General features: G+C 37.6%; 1 protein-coding gene across 4 annotated transcripts in view; it reads left to right on the forward strand.

The window, feature by feature from the left end:
* LOC136847176 (TWiK family of potassium channels protein 18-like) overlaps nucleotides 1-12,286 on the forward strand; it is a 90,451-nt gene that overhangs the window by 3,123 nt on the left and 75,042 nt on the right. The window lies entirely within an intron of this gene.

Raw genomic sequence — 12,286 nt, forward strand, 5'->3', positions numbered from 1 at the left:
AACTGAACGTCTCTAAGTCTGGTCTCTTTGGGGCAAGTTGTGGAATAGTCTGAGCGCTGTGTGGTTAAAAGTTCTGGTTTTCCAATACCTTGTGTCATCAGTGCACGATTTATATACATTCTCGTATGTGTAGTTGTGCTCAATAGGTGATTTGTTACTGTATGAGGCGTTCGGATATAGCAATTCCAATTTAATCGCTACGAGCGTCAGTACCCACGTTTTGTATTGCATCGTTGTTGTAATTCAGCAGCGTTCTCGAACTTACACAAAAAGCCACATATTTAGGTTCTTACTCAATGTAGACCTTTGTTATATACAGGAGGGGAATACCGACTTTGACGGGGGATATTTTCGAATCAAATGCGCGCTAACTGGGGTGACGCTGTCATGGTTACTGTGGAATGGAAAACTAATAGAAGTGTCTGAAAGCTTGGCTGTACATTACATAAAGACATCTTTCTTGTTGATTCCTGCGGATATCTGAAAGTATCACCATTGTTCTCTTGCAATTAGATTACGTTTGTATTTTAATGCGGCCAGAGAGCGTTACAGATGTAATTTAATGAACCTAAACGGGTTCATGAGTGTACTTTAATAGACTAAAACTTTATCATGAATGTAATTTAAAAGGCCTAATTTGTGTTTCGAATGTCTGTTATGGATGTAATTTAATGAGCTTGTACAGGTTATGATTGCAGTTTAATAGGCCTAAGCTGTGTTGCGAATCTCATGGTTGCAGCTGGGGTTAGGGAATGTAGTTTTTTTTATCTCGCTTAAACAGGCTATGGGTACAAGTAATAGAACAAAACTGTCATAGGAATGTAATATAATGGGCCCAGCAGTTGGTAATGGACGTGATTCAGTGCGCTTAAACTGGTTAGGAACGTAATATAGTACGTTTAAACTGGGTATGACTGTAATATAATAAGCTTAAACCGTTGTGAGTGTAATTTAATAAGCCTAAAACGTGTTACGTACGTAATTTAATGTTCATAAATTGGAATATGAACGTAATTTAAGGTCTCAGTTGGGCTAAATGGTATTTATCTTTTAAATGTAATATGCTCTTAAATTTATTTACGAATGTACGTACGTGGGACTATTATAAAAAAAAGTTTAGCCTGTTTCACGTAAGGCCTACGACTTATCTGTGGTGTTACCATTAATATAAATATTTTGTAGAAGTTTAATTATTTGGCTAAACAGATTTTAAGAGGAGGACTTATTCATAAAATGAAGTGTTCTAGCGCAGTCTCGGTCGAGACGGCGAAATGTTTATTTGTCAGCGTTCTGTCGTACTCGACCAGCCAGAGTTTTCGTAAACTGACAAATACCAGCTTCAAAACGAAGGGACAGAAGTGATAAAAAAGATGAAACTGGAGAAAAGACATGTGGAGAGAGGGTTTGGCGGTGCAGACAAAAAATCTCGGGACAAATTGAAGCGTCCGAGTGATGGATGAAATACCCAGCGGCGATGATTAAGCCCATTTTAATGACCCTCAGTGGCAGAAGTCTTACTCTTAGGGAGGGAATTATTTCTTGGGTTAGGGAAAGTCACTTCCTAGGAGAAGATAAGTCATTTTAAGGGAATGAAAAGGGGGGAAACATCTTGTTCAAAAGGAAGATGTCTTTTGAGGGAAGGAGAATACGTTTCCCAGAGCAGGAGGAGTCATCTCGGGGCGAAGGGGAATAAGTTTCCTAGGGGAGGAGGGGTCATTTCGGGGAAAGGGGAATACGTTTCCTAGGGGAGGAGGAGTCATCTCATGGGGGAAAGGGAGTACGTATCAGAGGGGAGGAGGAGTCATCTCGAGGGGGAAGGGGAATAGCAAGGTTTCCTAGGTGAAAGGGAGTCATCTCGTGGGGGAAGGGGATTTGGTTTCCTAGGGGGGAAGGAGTCATCTGGCTGGGGAAAGGGAATACATTTCCTAGGGCAGGAGGAGTCATCTCGCGGGGGAAGGGAAATAGTAAGGAGGTTTCCTAGGGGAAAGGGAGTCATCTCGTGGAGGTAGGGGAGTAAGTTTCCTAGGGGAGGAGGAGTCATCTCATGGGGGAAAGGGAATACGTTTCAAAGGGGAGGAGGAGTCATCTTGTGGGGGAAGGGGAATAGCAAGATTTCCTAGGGGAAGGGGAGTCATCTCGTGGAGGAAGGGGGATACGTTTCCTAGGGGAGGAGGATTCATCTTGGAGGTAGGGAATTCTCCCCTAGGGGAGAAGTAATTTTCTGGGGGAGGGAAATAGTCATCTATGATAGGGGAGTCATTTCCTTGGGTAGGGATTAGTTACCTGCGAAAAGGGGAGGTCATTTAGGTTTTTAATCACGTTGCAAAGTTAGCGGTGCTAACATGATCTATACTGATATATATATATATATATATATATATATATATATATATATATATATATATATATATATATATATATATATATATATATATAACTATATATATAATTACATTTCCCTCAGTCACTATCTTATTGGTATATGCGATGTATACCTCTGGCAGTAATGTGCTTATATATTTGCGCATACATATTTTCATCTCCCCCTCTTGACCTCCTGAAAAAGAAATACACTTGTATGAGATGCGATCTTTTGAAGTTGAAAGGATATAATTTGGTGATTAATGTCATGACATGATCAACATTTGTTTTATGGACCAAGTCTTGTTGGCAGCTAGCTGCGGACTCCTGGGGGTGATTACATAAAGAATAATGGCACGAGATGTAATTGTTATTATGGATATTTGATTTGTGTTTTTCCTTCTTGCGTTCTGCTAGTGGGATCTGTCTGATCCAAAGTGTCGAGGAAGGCATGACATTAATTAGTCTATAAACAAATATTTTTTAGTCCCCTACTGTCAGGATTTTCCCTTCCATTTGTCCGTCTGTTTCTACGTCAGTGTGTGTGTGTGTGTGTGTGTCGCGCTTACCTTGCCGTCACAACGCTTTCAACTAGTAGTGGTCGTCACGCTTACCTTGTCGCCACAGCACTCTAACAATAAAAGAAAAAAAATATTCTGATCTCGATTGTTTTATCTGTAACGACTTCAAAGTTTGGCCATGATTGAAGTTGCGTGTAAGGCGTAATTGCAAAGGAAAAGATGATTCACTATTATTTGCAGTGAAGTCTTTGAGACAGCAGGTGAATCTTTTTCTTTGGCAGTGAGGTCTCCTCGAAAGGCAGCACGTGAACATTTTCTTTGCAGTGAAGTCTCTTTGTAAGATACTCGATTATTTTTATTTGTTTGTTTAGTTATTTATTTTTTGGCAATGCAGTGTTCTTGTGAGGTATCAGGTGAATCTTTTCAATTTCAAAGAAGCATCTTTGTTCGTGTGCCAAGTGTAAACTATACGACATAAATTAAAGGAAAAGTAATTTTTTTAGGAGGCTTGGAACATCAGTAACGTTCATTCTGTACTTGTCTATGTAGACCCATTCTCGGATACAAAATCAAGCTTTTTAGATAACTTTGAGGATCGAGATGAGAGCCGCATTTCTTTGTCTGTTATTTATTTCATTTATAAGGTTTCGAGAATTACAAAGATCAGCATTATTATTTGATTATTACCCATTTTAACCCTGTAGGGGGGTAGTGCCGTCAGTGCACCTCACGGGGGTGCACTGTAGACATTACTAAAGGTTCTTTGCAGCGTCCCTGCGGCCCCTAGCAGCAACACCTTTCATTCCTCTTACTGTACCTCCATTCATATTCTCTCTCTATTCCAACTTGCTATCCGTCCTCTCCTAACAATTATTTCATGATGCAACTGAGACCTTTTCCTCCTGTTACACCTTTCAGATCTACCTACTCTCAGTTTCCTTTCCAGCGCTGAATAACTTCATAGGTCCCAGTGCTTGCCCTTTGGCCCAAACTCTATACTCCATTACCTATTCCAGTAATGTCTAAGAGGCGTCCACACTACAATATAGCACGTCATAAACACACGTCGGTAAATTATCGCTCAAACATCACAAACAGGCGTAATACGAGTTAATGGTTGTTTGTTTGTCCTAACCAGCGCTTCATACGATAATCCATCATTGGCCAAAGATTAATTCTCCACGAAGGACTCTGTTTTTCAACTGAATTAATAAATGTTTGCGAAAAAGAGCCGACGTATGAGTTTACGACATGTTTTACTAGAGTGACAAGCACACACACGTTACAGAGACCTACGCGGGACAGTGATATTCTTTGTCATGTTTGTTATACATTTTGTTTAATCTAAGGTTACGAATTCCAAACGGAACATTATCCTTAGATTATTAATCTATTTTTCACAACTCGTGATTTCCATAAGGCTTGGAGATTTCGCATAAATACCTTTTACTTTCGTCTTTGGTATCTATTTCAGTGGAGTCTTGGCCTCTGAAACTCACTCGACTTTAAACCCCGTAAGGGCCGTAGTGCCGTCAGTGTTCCTCATGCGTTGCACTGTAGGCATTCAGTTAAAGTTCTCCGGCCCCCAGCTGCAACCCCTTTCGTTCCTTGTACTGTACCTCCGTTCATATTCTCTCTCTTCCATCTTACTTTTCACCCTCTCCTAACAATTGTTTCATAGTGAACTGCGAGGGTTTCCTCCTGTTACACCTTTCAAACCCTTTAAACCTTTTTACTGTCAATTTCCGTTTCAGCTCTGACTGACTTCATAGGTCCCAGCGCTTGGCCTTTAGCCTAAATTCTATGTTCAGTTCAATTCACACGACTTTAAACCTGATTTTGTTTTATTTTCATTTTAAAAATACGCGCGTCTTCAGCATCGCTAAGCAAGTGTGCAATACTTCCCAAGTAAGCAGACAGTGCTAACGAGCAATGTCCATCAACGAGCAAGCCACTTTCTCGGTATTATTCAGTGCTCCTTTTAACTGTGACTTTTACTTCTGTTTTCCTTTCAAGTTTTTTTCCCTTTTTTTTTGCACGAAAGTAGTTTTTTTTTTTCGGCCGTGCGGTGTTTTTCAACGCTTCTTCCAAGTGCGACTTGTATACTTTTATTTATGTGTTTTTCTCATAACTTCTTTTTATTGCTCTTTTCTCAGTTCAAATAGATTTATTTTTTCTCACGTTTGCGACATTGTTCAGTTTTTTCTTTCAGTCGCTACAATAAATTGTATTCTGGTTTCCGTTCATTTTCAGTTTTCGTGCTGAATATGGGTGTTTCCTTTCTCCTTTCCTTCTTTTTTTATACTCATATTTATAGTTATTTCTATGTCGATTTTCTTTTCGGTTTATTTTTAGCTGCTGAGACCAATTGTTGTTCCTTTCTGTTGAGAAAACATATATATTCATTAAGAACCAACTCTACTTTGCCAACAGGTATAAACCAACAACAGGAACTGATCGAACACTTATAACAGTAATAAAGAGGCAGATCAGATTTGAGCCATACATCTGAATTTAACTCATTTATATATATATATATATATATATATATATATATATATATATATATATATATATATATATATATATATATATATATATATATTGAAATCACAGCGAAACGTTATGTATTTATGCAGGTGTACCGCAAGGAAAAAATAAAGCAGAAGGTATAAATCCTGACCGGTTTGATCTTTACTTAAATGGTCGTCATTTGTTATATATGGTAGAGTGACAATACCCATGAAGATGCAGATAGTTTGAAAAAAAAATATTGTAAAACATGAACATCATTTTATGCAAACTCGATCCAGTTACCTCAAATATTGTGTAAAATATATGAATCTCAAGGAAGGCCGTTTGTCTGAGCCCACCTGCGTGGAAGAGGACGATTTGTTAATGGAGAAAAATTTTTATTCACCTGGCCGCATATTCGTTTGTACTGTCACCCAAGCATATATGATATACATTTCTACCACTGTGTATCAGTCTTCTTGAGAATGTCTGAACTCAAGACGAAACCGGTCAGGATTTATAATGTTTCATTTTCCCTGTGATCCACCGCATACACACACACACACACACACACACACACACACACACACACACACACACACACACACACACACACACACACACACACACACATATATATATATATATATATATATATATATATATATATATATGACTATTTATCACATCACCGTGATTCATATACAATCAGAAAGCTACAAACGTCCTTTAATATCCAATTCACTCTACCTCGGAAATAATATATTTTCATATATGTTACCGAAGGGGAATTTTTAAGTTGATAATAAGTCCACCGTCCCGTGGGATCGAACCAGCGACGGACGAGGAATCAGGACTACAGTGACGCACTAACGAAATCGGCCACAAGAGAGGTATTATGCGAGGAATCAGGACTACAGTGACGCACTAACGAAATCGGCCACAAGAGAGGTATAATACCTCTCTTGTGGCCGATTTCGTTAGTGCGCCACTGTAGTCCTGATTCCTCGTCCGTCGCTGGTTCGATCCCACGGGACGGTGGACTTATTATCAACTTAAAAATTCCCCTCGGTAACATATATGAAAATATATTATTTCCGAGGTAGAGTGAATTGATATTAAAGACGTTTGTAGCTTTCTGATTATATATATATATATATATATATATATATATATATATATATATATATATATATATATATATATATAGATGGATAGTTATGTGTATATATGTATATAAATAAATATATATATATACTGTATATATATATATATATATATATATATATATATATATATATATATATATATATATATATATATATATATATATATATATACAGTATATTCTGTGAACCAAGGTATTACCTTGAATAAAAACCTGTTTGCATATTTTGTTTTGAGGGGGCCGTCTCGGAGGGGGAGGGCAAGTACAGAGAATTGCACAGTAGGTCTGTAGTTAAAACTCTCATATACCATAAATTAGGGTGGCTGTATAAACCACCGAGATGTTCAGGGTTCGATTCCCAGTCATGACAGTGATTAAGGTATGTTTTATTAAATTGTATTTGATCTAAGCAGGGAATTATCTACGTGATACTTGATCAATTGTTGAGGGATCGCAGCTTGAGGTGAAATGACGTGAGCCTAGTATCTTCATTCCAAAATACTTTTAAGGGGAAAGGTTATATATATATATATATATATATATATATATATATATATATATATATATATATATATATTATATATATGTATATAGATGTTTACACATGTATGCATATGAGTATATAATATATATATATATATATATATATATATATATATATATATATATATATATATATATATATATATACATACACACGTGTTTGTGTATATATGTATAACTATATAAAGACAATTAATTATCTTATTTATCTAGAAGGGCATTTTCAGTAATGAAACTGTTTATCAACAGAGGATTGAATTATAACGTTGACGAACGCGAAATTAATTACATTTGGTAATTTAAACGGCTTCTTTTTTTTCCTCACCAAGCTATATAGTTTATGGGAAGAGAATGATAAATTGGCCATTAGGACTGGCGCGCTCTTGGTGAGATATGATGGCTATCAAAGAGTGAAAAAGATTCATGCCAGTTTATGGCGAGAGAGAGAGAGAGAGAGAGAGAGAGAGAGAGAGAGAGAGAGAGAGAGAGAGAGAGAGAGAGAGAGAGAGAAGAGTCCGATTGATTTGCTGACAGACTTTACGTCATAGGATTTTTGGTTATCGGCGAAAGAGGAAGATAAAAAATTGAGAGAGAGAGAGAGAGAGAGAGAGAGAGAGAGAGAGAGAGAGAGAGAGAGAGAGAGAGAGATCGAACTGAAACTCATTAGCGTCACATCAGCTTATAAAAAGATAGAAAGGTTAACTGAGCGATTTTTTAAACAGTTGCATCACAACATTGAGAGAGAGGTAGAACACTGAAAAATAATTGATTGGTTTTTAAACACGCACTGACGTCACATCGCTGAGAGAGAGAGAGAGAGAGAGAGAGAGAGAGAGAGAGAGAAGGTCATCAAATATTTGTCACCTGAGGTGGAGGAGACGGAGTAATTTGTCAAGTGAAGAACTCGCAACCGTTTGTACCTCGCATTCTGGCAGGACTGTTCCTGTCTTCTTTCTTGTAATAATCGGTAACTGGAGCATGACTGGGTTGAGCGTAACTGTCACTGATGTCCCAAAATGCTTTTTTTTTTTTTGTTTTTTTTATGCAAAAAGTTGATAAAGAAATCTTGGAAGCTTGTTTAGTTACAGACTGATATTTTCCCATTAATACTGTATATATCATATATATATATATATACAGTATATATATATATATATATATATATATATATATATATATATATATATATATATATATACATACATACATACATATATATATACATACATATACATATATATATTTATTTTCAAAAAGAAAAGATAGACTAGCAGCAAATAAGTTGAAATTTGTTTTGTAGAGGATGAGTAAAAAAAAAAAAATAGAATTTACCATTTTGTTGAAACAGTTTAACGCAGGAAAACGTGTTGTTCAGATCAGTTGGCTCCGGGCTCTAATTAATGCATTCGAAATTTAAAAAGGTTTTAACTACAGAACTACTGTGCAATTCTCTGTAGTTGCCCTCCCCAACGCCCCTGCAACCCCACCCCTCGAAAAAGAATAAAAAATATGAAAGGTATTTTATTCAAGGTAACACCTTGGTTCACAGAATATAGCTACGTGCAGTTGATGGCAGGAAGGTAACAGATGCCATAATCTAAGACAGTAACTTGTTTCTTGCTTCCTTACAAATAACCCCTTACAGGTGTATTGCTAACAGTGTACCTCACGGGCGAGCGGGTTCCGTTCTCAGCTACCACTCTGTTGGCCGAGTTCGAGTCTCCGACCGGCCAATGAAGAATCAGAGGAATTTATTTCTGGTGATAGAAATTCATTTCTCGGTATAATGTGGTTCGGATTCCACAATAAGCTGTAGGTCCCGTTGCTAGGTAACCAATTGGTTCTTAGCCACGTAAAATAAATCTAATCCTTCGGGCCAGCCCTCTCTAGGAGAGCTGTTAATCAGCTCAGTGGTCTGGTTAAACTAAGATATACTTAGTGTACCTCACACGGTTCAGTGTAGGCATTATTTAAGGTTCGATGCAGCGTCCCTTCGGTCCCTAGCTGCAACGCCTTTCAGTCTTTTTCCTATACCTCTGTCCACATTCTTTCTTCCATCCTACGTTCCACCCTCTCCTAACAATTGTTTCAACATTATTTTCAGCGCTGAATGACCTCGTAAGGTCCCTGCGCTTGGCCTTTGGCCTGAATTTCATGTTCCAGTTTCGTACAAGCAATTCATTGTTAACGTAGTGGTGTTGTTACAAGCAATCACAGGCTACTTCTGCGTATGTTTTTGTAGAAATGGAAACATTTTTCAGTCCTCCGTTTAAATATTGTCTTCATTCTCCGTCTGAATAACCAGATTTACTATATATTTGTATTTAATAACACTAATGATGTGGAAGCCAGTGTTGGCAGCATTCTCGTAAAGTAAAGATGTAACTCCGAGTCATGTGCAGTGAGAATGTGTTCTGGAAACATTCTTTGTGGAGAGTGACGGCAGAGTTTCTTATTTTTCATGTTTATATAATTTCTTTTTTGTGCAAAGGAATTATTTTCTTTGCTTTTCCTTGGAACCAACTTACTGTTTCTTCGATAGCAACTCGATCAACAAGGGACAAACGCCTGAAAGCACCGTCATTTTTGAGACCAAATCTTCCTCAAACCACGAGAGCTCTTTTATTGTTTTTACGTCGACGCAATTTTAGGTCGCAACGGAAAACGCCACGGCAAATGTTTTTCCCATTCCTTGCAGTCGGCATGGCAGGTTACCTCAAAACAACTCGAAACGAAAATAAACACTAAGTATCGCAGAAAATGCAGGCCAGCGGTGGATCCTGATTAGCTCCGAAATGGCGTGAAGTCACGTTTTCTTTATCTGAACCGCACAGTGTAATCTCGTTTTCTGTATCGAATGGCCAAAAGCCATTTCTCAAGCTAATTTATATCTGACTAATCTCTTAAACAGTACAACTGATATTGTTAATCTTGAGTAAATGTGCTCCCTACTTAATCTTAATTAAGAGAGCATTCAGCAAAATGTTTTATTTCATGGTTGTACACAATACAGCCTTTCACAGGATAACAAAAACAGATTAAATGTAACTTTACAGTGCTGATCTAATTTAATTCTCAACTTACGGCTCAAAGAGAAACGCCTTCATAGGTTGTTCCGAGTTCAGAGGTCCACATCAGGCCTCTTATACCCTTCATAAGCTTATCACACCAGAAGCAAGGGTCTGTGTCGGTATAAGCGATCTTCATCTGAATCACCCCACTTCGAAGAGATATGTCTCGGTTGGTAATCAAGTCCAGAGGTCTACACCAGGCTTCCTATACCCTACGCCACGGTATCACACTTTCGGGCTGTCTTTTAAGCAAGAGACCGTGCTGAATCTTTAATGATAGCAACATGGATACCATTGTTATATCTTGTATTAGTTCAAGTACTTGGAAATGCAAGCTGCATTCTGAAATAGTATAGAGTTCATTTGAATAATTGTTATCCTTTTTCATTGTCATAAGATGATAATGGTAGTTGTGATACTGCATACCCCCCCCCCAAAAAAAAAACAGTAGTAGTAATAATAATACTTAAAGCTTCAGTAAATAATCTCCATTAGAGTTAACGGTGATAACCTGGGCTGTGATTAAAAATGCAATGCCATAAATACCACAATCCTCCTACAAGCCGAAGTGACAGCGACTGTTAATTGCAAATGATGAATCTGGGCACGAGATGCCAACGGGACAGTCTCTCTCTCTCTCTCTCTCTCTCTCTCTCTCTCTCTGTGACACCCGGATGGTACCTATTAAAAAGGTTATTTCGAGAAATTCCAAGGGCCAAATCTGATCGTCTTCTTTTCTTTCTTTAGGTTTACGACGCTCTGTAACATACTCTGATAGCCAAGAGAAGGTCTTGTCATGTTTGTATGGCTGCCCAATTATTAGTGTGTATGTATAAGTATACTATATATATACACATATATTTATATACATACATATTATAAAATCCACGTCAGCAGGTGAGTGAAAACCATATTCTCAAGCACGCGTCCCTTCGTGCTGCATTAGATACATACATATATATACATATACATACACATGCATACATAAATTATTTTGTTAGGGTGGGAAGGTTGCCACCAGGACCTAGTCTGCATATTGAAGTATGTCAGTTGCTTCTCGGATCGGTGGGCGATATCGATGGCTTTTGGCTGTAAGGTGACATTAGCTAGGGTACGGTCTGAGAATATGTATAAGAACATGTTTTCTTGCTCCTTAGAGTTCGTGGTCCAGCCTAGGTTTTGTAACCACCTGGTGCGCAAATATTTCTTACCACCGTTCTATTTGTTGAGACTATAGCATTTTATTTTGGCCTGGTAACCTCTGCAGATGGGAAGCCCAGTCAAGTTTTTATTTTTATCTTTTAACTGGCATTTAGAAAATAGATGACCTTTTAAAATTCCAACCTAATACCTTGCAACCTTGCATAGAATCTGAATGTGGAAATTCGGGAAATGGAGCATAAACTATTCAAGTAGAATTATTTTGACTATAAAAGTTAAGAGAACTTGACTTTAAGGTGGTTTGTTTTCAAGGTGGTTCGTTGTGGGATACGGTGTTTAGAGATGTTATGTTAAATTATCGACTGGATCAAAATCACTGCTAAGACACCTATAGGGCTGCGGGGATTCAGCTTTAAAGGTTAGACTCACTCTCGAATACCATGAGTAGATTTCTATGTGTTAGCTTCAAAGGTCAAAATCATTGTCGAATGTAGAGGGTGCATTGCAATGTCAAAGGGTCATTTTGAATGTCATTTGCAAGGTTTAAATTCACTGTCGATCACAGAGTGTGTTTTGCAATATGTCTTAAGGGATCAGTCTCACTGCAGTTTGCAAGGTCGGTACTCTCTGTCCAATATATTGGGTTAAATAAAAACTTGTAATGTTGTGGCTTTAAAGCCCAAATTCAGTGTTAAATCCAGTCGGTTCAGCAACGGTTTCTTTTATCTTCGTAGTTTATAACTTTTGTTAATTTCAAAAGTTAAAAGACTCCTATAGTGTGGATTAAAGGTTAAAATCACAATCAGTTCAGGACTCAGAACCCCTCTTGAATACATAGTTAACTAAATATAAACATATTGTGTCCCTAATGGTCAGTCACTGAATAACTCATGATGTGGGTTTGAAGGTCAAAATAGCTATTACATGAAGTAAACACTATACACTTT

This window comes from Macrobrachium rosenbergii, chromosome 16 (assembly GCF_040412425.1).
Source record: "Macrobrachium rosenbergii isolate ZJJX-2024 chromosome 16, ASM4041242v1, whole genome shotgun sequence".
In the NCBI taxonomy this organism is placed as follows: domain Eukaryota; kingdom Metazoa; phylum Arthropoda; class Malacostraca; order Decapoda; family Palaemonidae; genus Macrobrachium; species Macrobrachium rosenbergii.